The following is a 13,188-nucleotide window of genomic DNA, read 5'->3' on the forward strand; positions in this document are numbered from 1 at the left end:
ATTAACTTCAACTCTCAAACCTGTAATTTAACAACATATTTTATTTCTATACCATTATGAGAAACGGAACAGCTAAAGCTTCTTGTGATAAGATGCATTAGGAACTTGAGAGATACCACTACTGAGTTTTTGTGATTCTTTCACAATTTTCACTAACCATAGTGCTTCATTCATTGATTTTCTTTTTTTAAAATTACATCCATCATGATTTGTGATATTACAATGCTATCTTAGGCCGATGCTAAAGTATTTTCTCTAACCTTTCCACAAGATGGACATTAAATCTTGAAAAGAACTGGAAGACTGAAGGCCTCAGGGCTAAAACTCCCACATGCGCCTTACCCTTAAGAACTCAGATATTGCAAATAATGCTACATGTTATTGCCACTTTAAAAAAAAATAAAAATTAATGGTGTATGGGTAATTCCCAAGATTCATAAAGTGACAGGATTAGAATACACCAGAACTATTAAAGTAGCAGTGCTTGAATTAACTCTTAGGACACTGGCTATTCCCAAGGAAGCAGTGAAGGAAGAGATGAGTCATATCAGGAACTGAAGCTGGGGCAAGAAAGAGCAAGTGCAACGGAACAGCATGACACATCAGGATGGTAGGTCTGACACACGAAAGGAGACGGAGCCTTCCAGCCGACTGATGAGGTAGCATGGGACCTTCCAACCAACTGATGAGAAAGTAACATTTCAGTGTAGCACTGGGGGTCAGAGCATTAGAAAGGATCTTGTTGACTGAGAGAAGGGAGTAGAAAATAGAATAAGAGACTGAACAACTAGACTAGCTTATCTGGCTCCAATCCCAAAGAAAGAAGTACACTCAACCTTTAGTTTTCCAGTCGTAAAGGAGACATGTAAGAAAGTTAAGATATCTTACCAACCAACATTTGACAATGATCAAGTAACTACCGGTAATTCAAAAATGTTTATGGCGTCAGAATTAATGAAGGAAACCATCTTCCACCAATGGAAGATTTTCATCATTTTTTTTTAATAGCAATACATTTTGAAAAAACAGCTATCAAAAAAGATTTGGTATTTAAAGAATACATTCATTTCAAAACTGTATTTTCATTCACCATTTAGTCCTTGAAGTGGGCATCTTTGTAGTCTATTATTTCTCTAGAAAGGGAACACTCCCAAAGTATATGCCATGAAAAATGGTAAATTGTAAGGGATTCTATATAAAAGCATCATATTCCAAGGACAGACTTTTTATTGACATACTTTTCACTATTTGTTCAACCCTTATATTTCCTTATGGGATTTATTATGACTATTTTCCAGACAATGGCTTTCCTAGATATTTCCACTAACCCGATTACAAATAAAGGCAGAACATTCTTGAGAAGCACACACATTTTCTTACTGATACCTGACTCAATATAATATTAACTGTGACAAATGGATTGTAATGAGCAATGAATGACAGTTGAGTATCCCTTAATACGAAAGAGAAAAAGATAAAAGCTTAAATATGTTAACCAAGGAGCCAGTTAAAGGAAATTGCTGTTAGAAAATACTTTTTAACACATTAAGTTTTGCGTTTGATGTGGTGGTTTTGGATTTTTTGTTCTTTTAAAACCACAGCTGATAGAATAAAACATGATCTGCAATCAGGTTTTGGGCAACATACAGTACCTGTATAGTAACTCCTCGCGTAACGTTGTAGTTATGTTCCTGAAAAATGCTACTTTAAGTGAAACAATGTTAAGTGAATCCAATTTCCCCATAAGAATTAATGTAAATGAGGGTGGGGGAGTGCTGGATTCCAGGGAAATTTTTTTCACCAGACAAAAGACTACATATATACACACATATACATATACACAGTATAAGTTTTAAACAAACAATTTAATACTGTACACAGCAATGATGATTGTGAAGCTTGGTTGAGGTGGTGAAGTCTGAGGGTGCAATATTTCCCAGGGAATGCCTTACTGCTAAATGATGAACTAGCACTCAGCTGAGCCATCAAGGGTTAACACATTGTTATTAATGTAGCCTCACCACTCTACAAGGCAGCAGGAATGGAGGGAGGGAAGACAGCATGGCAGAGAGAAACAGAGACACACACCATGTGTGTGAGAGAGAGACACTTGCATTGCCTCTTTAAATTCGTTGACCCCACTCTAAGTACATTGCCTTTTTAAGCAGATCAGCAAGTTGAGACAGCAGCTGCTGCTAGCAAGCTCCCTCCGCTGGGGGAAGGGACAGCTGAACTGCCCGGCAATGGATAGCCTGCTGGGCGGCTGCACAGGGAATTTAGGGGTCCTTAGAGCCGATAGGGGGGCTGCCGGTCCACCCTGGTTCCAAGCCCCCACCAGCTAGCTCCAACAGGCTGCTCTTTCTGCAAGCAGTGGACAAAGCAGGCAGCAGCCAAACAACATTATAAGGGAGCATTGGGCAACTTTAAATGAGCATGTTCTCTAATTGATCAGCAACATAACAACGAAACAACGTTAACCCGGACGACCTTAAGTGAGAAGTTACTGTATTAAAAGATTCCATGACTGTCATTCTGTAGCCTAGAATGTCTGTTGAGTCAGTGTGAAGCAATGGAAATGGCTATACGCATGGTTGAGAGCTCTTTTTGTTTAGATACCACCAGTTTGAATCATCACTAGAATTTGCTGCCTGTTACCATACAATATTTAAGTTCTCAGCCATTTCAACTTTACAAATTGCACCTGCATGAAAGGCTTTCAGGTACCATCAATCCAATCACCACACTTACTTTCCAGCTAAGTTGCATGCACAATATTGTGTGTTGTATGAGAGACACTGCACACATTGTGCATTATTTGGCCCAACTGCCACAGTTCTTACAGCATGGGCTTTTGCCTAATAGAAGAAATAGTGTTCTATACTCCCAGTTTCTCAGGTATCTATCCAAATTCTTATGCCCTCCCATCAGCAGAGTACAAAAATCTACAACAAGACCACAAAGACCACCACCTTTCAAAAAGAAATTTAACAAGTTCTACTCCTGAGGGAATTCTGCACCAAAAATTAGACATTCTGCTTAAAACAAAAAAAACAAAAAAAAAAACACCACCCACCTGCACACAGTATTTTAAAATTCTGCAAATATTATTTGTCAATAAATAAATGTGGAGGCTCCAGCATGGTAGTGGGGAGCACAGGCCACTGGCTGCACGGAGGTGGGAGATCACCCTCCAGCCCTACCTCCTGGGTCACTGGCTTGGCAGTGATGCTGCACCCAAGTGCCCCAGCGCAAGAGCTGGCCTGCTCCAGCGGTCCTTGGCTGGGAGTTGGGGGTTGCAGAGTGCTCCCCACTGCCACCGGATTGGCAGTGAGTGAACAACAATGGACAGGTCACCGATACAAAACAATCAGGGTCACTTGGATGGCTGGATGCAATGAATCAAAACATATTTTACATAGCCTAACTCAAGGAAAGAATGCAGTCCATACTCACAGGATATGGGACTGTATTCTGGAATGTGACTTCAAAAGGGACTACAAAGTCATTGTAGATAGCCACCAGAATATGAGCTCCTACTCGGTGATGATGTCACCAAAAAAAGGACTAACAATACTTGGATGTATTAACCAAGATTAACACTGAGAAGGAATAATATATTACCCCTGTGTACAGCACTGGTGAGACCACTAGTGTAATATTGTGTCCATGCTTTTAAAGGGGAATTGAAAAATTGGAGATGGTAAGGGAAAAAAGTTAGAGCTATAAAAATGATTTGTGAACATCAGGGAAAACATTCCTCACAAGGAGAGACTAAATTAACTCAATCTATTTAACTAATCAAGGAGAAGATTAAGAAGTGACTTATCTTTCTATGACATATTTTAGTGCAACCATAAAGTTGGTGGGCTGCACATAGGAATCCCCAAGTGAAATTAATGGTCTGCATTATACAGGACACGAATATGATCATAACAGTTCCATGTGGCCTCAATATATATGAATGATGATTAACAATAATCACATTTGTCATGGTCCATTGTGGTATTGATTGGATTTTGTTTCTTTAAAGATATTAAAAAAAACCCACTGATAAGAACACACGAAAAACAAACTTCCTGGTTAGTTAAAAGGCTCTAATCACAGTCAGTTTATAGTCATTCTTGAGCATATGTTTAATAGCTAAACAGGGAATATGGAGGAGCGGTGGGGAGAGAAGAATGTTACTTTTATATTAGGAGGGAAAACACTCTGAGAACAACACTTAGAAATAAAGCAGCTCATCTTGTACATTTGACTTTTCCACATTGGTGTGCTATTTTCAAATCAAACCCAAAGGCTAACCTTAAGTAAGAAAGGTTGAAAACTGTTGTGTTTCTACATCGTGTTAGAGATATATACTGTCAGGCTTCAAAGATTAAGTCCCCTATTTATCCACAGAACAGGAACAGTACTGACACCACCAGTGCAGGTTTCTAATGCACCAATGCGCCTCCAACCTGACCTGAAGAAACCCGAAACTTCCAAGCCCATTTAATACTTGACCTCTCTTCTGAGGCTGTCAACAAAGGTGCCAATTAGTGCTAGTATTTTTAGATGTGTTCACTTGTCCATAAAAAAAATGGACTCCAACTGCTAACTAACTTCATACAGAACACTAGAAAGCAGCAGCTATCTTATTTCCAGCTCATCTTCTATTTTTAAATTAATCAAAGGGACAGTAAGGCCTGCTGAACTGGGTAGCTGTAGACTGGCATCAGAATTAAGGTTGCCAACTGTCTAATCATACAAACCCAAACACCCTTGCCCTGCCCCCCCTTCCCTGAGGCCCTGCCCCTTCTACAAGGCCCCGCCTCACTCACTCCATCCCCCCTCCCTCCATTGCTCGTTCTCCCCCACCCTCACTCACTGGGCTGGGGCAGTGGGTTGGAGTGCGGGCTCTGGGCTGGGGCTGAGGTGCAGGAGGGGGTGAGGGTTACAGGCTCTGAGAGGGAGTTTAGGTGCAGGAGGGAGCACCGGACTGGGGCAGGGGGTTGGGGAGAAGGAGAGGTGAGGGCTCTGGCCAGGCAGCGCTTAGCCCCGCTGCCCGGGAGCCACCTGAGGTAAGGCAGGCTCCCTGGCCCCGTGCCATTCCAGGAAGCAGCCAGGGAGCCTGCCTTAGCCCTGGTGCAGGAGGCACTGGCTGCAGTTCCTAGCCAATGGGAGCTGCGGAGTCATGCGCTGCCCCCACCCCCAGTGCCGGAAGACCTCTTGCTTCCCCACCCCCCCACCCTATGGGCTGCAGGGACCCTGCCCTTCGCACCACTGCACTGCCGGACTTTTAGCATCTAAAATTTCCTGGTTTGGCTCCCATAGCCTCTGGGAGATAGAGCCCGATTCCGGGAGACGCCCAACGAAACCAGGAGGGTTGGCAACCCTAATCAGAACAGGTCCACTGCTTCCTCCTCTGCTGCTCTGAGCAATATTTAGCACGGACAACTTATTTTTCTCCCCCTCCCCCAACTTGGGCACTTAGGAGATCCTCTTGTTTCAGGAAGAGTTAGAACACCTTCCGAAAACAGGAAGTAGGATTGGACACCCGGCTGAAACAAGCTGATGATCGAAGGCATAACAGTTCATAGCCTTATTCAAGAGATGTAGGCAACAAATTTTGAGGCCTAAATAGATCTTCTGTAAAAGGAAGGCAAACAAGTTTCGGATGTCAGCATTACTTACTAGAGACAAAGCCACAAGTGAGTTACGGAAGTCATCCCAAATGAATATAAATAAAACTTCTATGACAACCAGGTTTCCTGTATGTGTCATATTTTAAATGAAAACAATATTTTAGAAGAGGTTCTATAAATGTTGCGACTCTTGTATCTCTCCACCTGTTAGCGAGTCCAAGCATACTGGATCTCAGAGGAAAACAAATTAGAAACTTCAAATTTAAGAAACCTCTAAAACTGATATAAAATAGATTTCCTATACATAAGGGCCAAGATTTTCTTTTAAAATATATTCAAAGCTAAAACTAGGGTGACCAGATGTCCAGTTTTCAACCGGAACACCCAGTCGAAAAGAGGTCCTAGCACTGCTGACCAGGCCGTTGACTGTCCAGTTGGCAGCACCATGCAGCAGGGCTGGCAGGCTCCCTGCTAACCTCCATGCCGTGCTGCTCCTGGGAAGCAGCCAGCATGTCCCCCCTCCGATTCCTATGCGTAGGGGCAGCCAGGGGGTTCCGCACTGCCACTGGGAGCTGGGGGGGGTGGCGCCTGCGGACGGGGCAGCGTGCAGAGCCGCCTGGCCGTGCCTCCACGTAGGAGCTGAAGGAGGGACATACTGCTGCTTCCGGGAGCTGCTTGAGGTAAGCACTGCCTGGAGCCTGAACCCCTGAGGCCCCCTCTCCCATGCCCCAACCCCCTGCCCCAGCCCTGATCTCCCTCTGCACCCCATATCCCTCATCCCCGGCCCAACATCAGAGCCCACACACACACGCACACCCCGCACCACAACCTCCTGTCCCAGCCCGGAGCCCCAGCCCGCACCCTAAACCCCTCGGCTTCACCCCCAGCCTGGAGCCCCCTCCTGCACTCCAAGTCCCTCATCCCAGGCCCCACCCCAGAGCCCATACCCCCAGATGGAGCCCTCACCACCTCCCGCATCCCAGCCCCCTGAGCCAGCCTGGTCAAAATGAGTGCATGAGTGAGGGTGGGGATAGCGAGTGACAGAGGGAGGGGAGGATGGAGTGTTGGGGGCTGGGTCCTCGGAAAAGAGGTGGGGCATCGGCGGGGCCTTGGAGGAGGGGCAGGTTTTGTGTGAGCAGAAAGTTGGCAACCCTACTTAAAACTCCTAAATCCATATTTAGGACTCCTATATAAGTGACCTGATTTTTAGAGAACTGAGTACCAAACAGTTCTCACGTAAATGCTTTTCAGAGAAAAAGGAGAGAGAACAGACAACTGAAGACAACTCTGGAAAATAGATAACCCTGAAGTATTCTAGGAAAGTAAAAGAAAATTGCAGTGAACCTAGGAAGGGACAGAAGGTTCTAAACAAAAGCAAGCGAGATGTAGTAAAACCAATAAATACATAACTGAAATGCATTTATCTCTGAAGTAAAACACAGCAGTGACTTAGCTACTGAAATGCGTACAGTAACACTATTTATCACTTAAGGAAACAGAGAAGAATAATGTATTCAAATGAAAATAAAGAATAAACCACACTACTTTTAAAAAAATATCTGAATAAGACTGCATGTGCACATACTATAATGAAGGGTCTCCCCCCCCCCCCCCCCAAGGGTTTTTCCTTTTAGGATAAACATTCAAAGAACAAGATCACTGAAGAAGATATGGTACTTAAACAATATATCTCTCTGCAATGTAACTTACAAAGTCTAATGTTTAACACAGTTAAGACAGAACATGTCAATCTCTCAAGCCCTACAGTGAATACACACTCAGCTACCTCAAAAGAATACTGAAAACTGAGAGACAACAGAACTGTGCAAAAAGGACAATATATCAGCACAACATATTTTCTCAGGTCATTTGCTGATTATAAAATGGTTCTATGTATACACTCTTATTTAAGGACTGAATCCCAGTTCACAATAAGGGTACTTTTATAAGTAGTTCATAAAGAGTCAATAAATGATTAAAAGATGCTATAAACATGTTACAGATATGAGTGGTATGCGTTGTAGAAGATTATAAGTTACTGATGATTTTGCACCCTGGCTACAGGTAACCTATTGACATGATGGAGTATATAGCTATTTATATAGCAAATGATTAACTATTTATTAAACCATCTATTTATCATTTATTAATCCTTTATAAGTTTATAAATTGGCCCGCAAGAAACTTGACACCACAATGTTTTCTCCAGAAAGTAACACTAGTGTCTCCCTTTCCCTATCGATAAAAGATACCTACCCCCCTTTCTCTACCCATTGTCATTTATAGCTTATCAGATTCGCCTCCCTTCAATCAATGCTCCACACTTCACTCTGTGCAACAAGGATCATAACTAGGATCCTACCAAACTCACGGCCATGAAAAAGGCATCATGGACCATGAAATCTGGTCTCCCTCCATGAAATCTGGTCTTGTGTGCGCTTTTACCCTATACTATATAGATTTCAGGGGGGAGACTAGCATTTCTCAAATTGGGGGTCCTGACCCCAAAGGGAGTTGCTGGGGGGTCAGTATTGTCACCCTTCTATGCTGCCTTCAGAGCTGGGCGGCCAGGGAGCGGCAGCTGTTGGCTGGGCACCCAGCTAGGAAAGCAGCGCCCCGCCAGCAGCAGCGCAAAAGTAAGGGTTGCAATAACCATGCCATGCCATCCTTACTTCTGCGCTGCTGCTGACAGCGACTGTGCCTTGAGAGCTGGGCTCGTGGCCAGCAGCTGCCACTCTCCAGCTGTCCAGCTCTGAAGGCAGCGATGCCACCAGCAGCAGCACAGAAGTAAAGGTAGCAGTACTGCAACCCCCTCCTACAGTAATCTTGCGAGCACCCCGTAACTCCTTTCTGGGTCAGGACCCATACAATTACAGCACTGTGAAATTTCTGGTTTAAATAGCTGAAATCCTGAAATTTACCATTTTTTAAATCCTATGACCATGAAATTGACCAAAATGGACCATGAATTTAGTAGGGCCATAATCGGAACACTAATCCAAATAAGCACAGAAGAACTAGTAAAATGAGCAGCGTGGGCTGCTGAAGCACAGCATTACATTTTCTGCAATTAAAGTTATGAAAAAGTTACTGAATTTTAAGATGTCCAACAAACTGCCCTACAAACAAAAGACTATCAGAGAGCACTGAGCTGGGAATCAAGTGAACTAGGTTATAATCTCAGCTCTGCCAGTGATTCACTATTACTTCACTGTGCCTCAGTTCCATCTGTTAGTTTTAATTAGCTGCTGAAAGACTAAGTTAATTTAGTTCTGTAAACTTCAAGGTGCTCAGATGAAAGGTGCAATAAAAGTAAAAAGGATCATTATATTATTTCATATATATGGAAAAGGAGTGCCCCACTATCTGGTCATTTTCTCCACCATGATTCATTTGCAGCTGCCGGGGTAAAAAGGAACCAAAGAGCCATGGAAGATGCAAAGTTATTTCCCATTACTTCACTCAAATTCTTGCTTGTTTGCACATACCACAGCACAAACAGCCAGCTGCATTGGTATAAACTACTAACTGCAGGCACCATTAACAGCTGTTCTGTATCTGCAACACCCCATTCAAAGCTCATCTCAGAACGATGTTTGGAGGGTTTGGGTTTTTTTTTAAACTGTGGTCAAATCAGAGGGTTCTTTTAATGACAATAATATTAATTCTCCCTTCCTATTTTAAAATCACAGTACTTTACTGTGAGTAACTGACCTATCTGGCCACTGCACTCTGACCGAAGGAATATCGGACTCCTACAAACCATCAGTCACGGAGTTCCCGGGCGATGCTCTGCAACTGCTCCCCCCAAAGCCAGTCAGGACTTTGGGGAGCCTCCTCTCCCTTGGAGCATTCAGCATATGCCCCTCCATGTGCTTCCCACAGCAAGCCCACCCAGGCCGGGTCCTAGGGAAGCCAGAGGGTCCTGCCCTCCCCGACTTCGCAGTCAGACGTGACTCTTAGCCAGCCGGTAAAACAGAGGTTTATTTAGGTGACAGGAACACAGTCCAAAACAGGTCTTGCCGGTACAGACAACAGGACCCACTTTAGTTAGGTCCATCTGGGGGCCCCAGGGAAGCCCAAGCCCCATTGGGGCGCCACGCTCCATTTCCCAGCCAGTTTCAAACTGCAAACTCCCCCCAGCCTCTCACCTCAGCCTCCCCCCAGCTCCTCCCCCAGCCTTTGTGTCCTTTGTTCAGTGACCCAGGCAGACGTGTCACCTGGCCTTCAACCCCCCCCTCCTGGGTTCTCAGGTTACATGCTCAGGTAAAAAGAACAGGAGTACTTGTGGCACCTTAGAGACTAACAAATTTATTTGAGCATAAGCTTTCGTGGGCTACAGCCCACTTCTTCGGATGCTCAAGTATGCTCCCTTCCTCAAGGCAGGCAGTCCCAAGTCCCCTGCAACCTTCCCAGGTCAAAACTCCCCACTCAGCATTCACATAACACAGCCAGAACATTCCCACTTTGTCAGACCATCCTCAAACCACTCACCACACAAAGGGCCAGCTTCCTCCAGGACACAACTGAGTTCCTCCACAAACTCCGCAGCGTTTAGAGCCTCCCTCACAACACTATCCTTGCCACCATGGATGCCACTTCCCGATACACCAACATCCTTCACAATAACAGCATAGATGGCTGCCTCAAATATTTACAAGACAATGGACAACCCTCAGATATCCACCCGATCACCAAACTCATCCATTTCATCCTCAACCACAACAATTTTACATTCAAAAACAAAAACTTTGTCCAAACTACGGGAACAGCCATAAGTACTAGGATGGTTCCCCAATATGCCAACCTCCTCATGGGCCACCTTGAAGAAAAAATTCTGAACAAATACAACAAAGCCAATGAAACGCCTGAGATTCACCGATTACATTTTCATCCTCTGGACAGATGACAAACTCCCTCAGATTTCCACCATAACTTCAACAGCCACCATCATTCCATTAAACTCTTTCTGGAACAGTCCCATATCAGTCAACTTCCTGAACACCACAATCAGCTTCAACAATGGAACCCTACAGACAACCATATACAAGAAACCCATAGATCACCACACCTACCAAGTAACCACCTCAAACACACAAAGAAATCTACATGTAGTCCACTACATGCATCCGACGAAGTGGGTATTCACCCACGAAAGCTCATGCTCCAAAACGTCTGTTAGTCTATAAGGTGCCACAAGACTCTTTGCTGCTTTTACAGATCCAGACTAACACAGCTACCCTCTGATACAAAGAAATCTGTTATCTACAGCCAGGTATTCAGATACCACAGAATATGCTGATGATCACAAAGCAATCACTCTATATCTGACCTATCAATCATCATCCTCAAAGGAAACCTGCACAACATTTTCAAGAGATGAGCCTGGGAGTTAAATTCATTACTTTCCGAAGAAGTGGGCTGTAGCCCATGAAAGCTTATGCTCAAATAAATTTGTTAGTCTCTAAGGTGCCACAAGTAGTCCTGTTCTTATTACTTTCCTAGACACTAAAAATCATGAACTAATGAGACACTGGATTTATGACTCATTACAATAATCTGTAACCCACTAACCCTCCTTTTTCTCCTATGACTACAGAGATGTTAACAGGCCACTGTATCTTGCATGGTCCCTAGAACAGATGCTAACTACTTATGCTAAACTATCTGTTTCATCTTGTATTTAGCTGTGACCGTCTTGGTACCTTTCCCAGCACGGAAGAAGAGTTCAGTGTAGCTCAAAAGCTTGTCTCTCACCAACAGAAGTTGGTCCAATAAAAACATATTATCTCACCTACCTTGTCTCTACGTTTTAAAAATAATAATTTATCATGGCAAAAATCTACACACACAAAACCTATTCTAAACAGGTGTTGGAAAATATTAAACCCCTTTTATTGTATTTACTTCATATATATATATATAATATATATATATATATATACACACACACACACACACACACACACACACACACACACTTCAAAGGCAGATTTTCTGAGCTGTGAAAACAAGTTAAAATTAAGGTTGGAAAAAAGTTGAAATACTACTTAAATAATAAGACTTGTCAGAAAAGAAATGGTTTAAAATTTAATTATATTTCTTCAAATTTCTATTGTTAAAGCCAGGGTGATTTATTTTAGTACTATTAGATATCCATATTGAAAATCATCAGCAAAGTAAAACAGATATTAGATATGCTAGGATAGTGAGCAACCTCTTCTAATTCTTAAGGAAGCTAAATAAGAATTATAGAGTCTTAAATTTAAAAAAAAATTACCATTCTTTAGATTTTGATTTCCTGTCTGGTCCTGGTAATTATACACGGTCTTAGTCTTCATGGCATAAATTTATATTTACTTTTGGATCACATTCTAAATTACTGTATCAAGTAAATAGTAAGTGGCATAAAACATGCTAAATTTCTCTTTCCTCTACTTGGAACAACTGCTTCAGATAACTAAGTCACTTTGTGCTTCCCCCTTTTCTAACTGAATTATAGCTATGTGGACTACACATTCAAACAAAGATTTTATTTGTTCAAAAGAAGCATCTTTCAGGCTACACACAAGTATCCATTGCAGCCTACAGCCAGCATTCCGACTAATAATAAACAAGTGAATTTGAACAAGCAGCTTCACTATACGTTGTTCCTGAAACATACCATCCTCATAGCCGCACTCTTGGCTAAGAATTCTTTTTGGTGTTTACCACAAACTAAACAGACCTTATTCAAAACTTTTGGAGAGGTATAGCTCCAGATGTCTCATTCTGAACTCTGCTAATTTAAAAACAAGTTTAATTCTGGAAGCAGGAAACAAAGTAAATCTGTAGAAATATAGTTGTTTCCCAGTCTCTGCCTGAGCTGGAGACCCAGCTGGAAGTCCCTGTTCAGCACTCCTTAAAAACAGACTGCAGGGTTTCCTTATTCTCTAAGTTATTGACAGAACCCTAAGTTTCAATTTAGGTCTAGGTATCTAAGTATTATTTTAGAATCTGAAATAGCTAGCAACAAAACAACACACACTTTCAGGAGTTGATGGCAATCCTTTCCTAGACAAACTGGCTCAATATTCAGAAGTGACAGAATCCATCTTTTTCTTCCTCCTCCTTCTTAGCATATGCGCAACATGCTTCAGGTAGCATGTGACCACGATTCATCACCAAATTTGGTCCGCTGGTTGGATCATTAGCTTCCCTGACCCAGGCCAGATATGATGGGGAGTGTGACGTGATGAAAGCTTGTAACTGTGAGTACACTAGCCTCAGAACTGGAAAGCAATCCCAAATTTCACATTCATACATACAGATCAAGACATCCATCTAACCTTTAAGCATATTTAGCCTTTAAGATTATTTTCTTCAACAAAATGCTAGTAATTATCCAGGGTTTACATCTGGGGACTGGGAAATAAACTCTGCTGCAGACCCTGTAAGTGATTCACTGCATAACTTGAACTTTGCAAACTCTAGATGCAAGGCATATTTGGGTCTGATCCAAATCCTCTGAAGTCAATGAAAAGATTCTCATTGATTTCAGTGGGCCTTGGGGAGGGCCCTAAAA

The 13,188-nt window shown here is 42.8% G+C and overlaps 1 protein-coding gene across 5 annotated transcripts in view; it reads right to left on the minus strand.

Annotated features, from left to right (window-relative positions):
- USP6NL (USP6 N-terminal like) overlaps nucleotides 1-13,188 on the minus strand; it is a 221,736-nt gene that overhangs the window by 123,477 nt on the left and 85,071 nt on the right. The gene's annotated exons all lie outside the window — the stretch shown is intronic.

Source organism: Mauremys mutica, chromosome 1 (genome assembly GCF_020497125.1).
Source record: "Mauremys mutica isolate MM-2020 ecotype Southern chromosome 1, ASM2049712v1, whole genome shotgun sequence".
Lineage (NCBI taxonomy): Eukaryota > Metazoa > Chordata > Testudines > Geoemydidae > Mauremys > Mauremys mutica.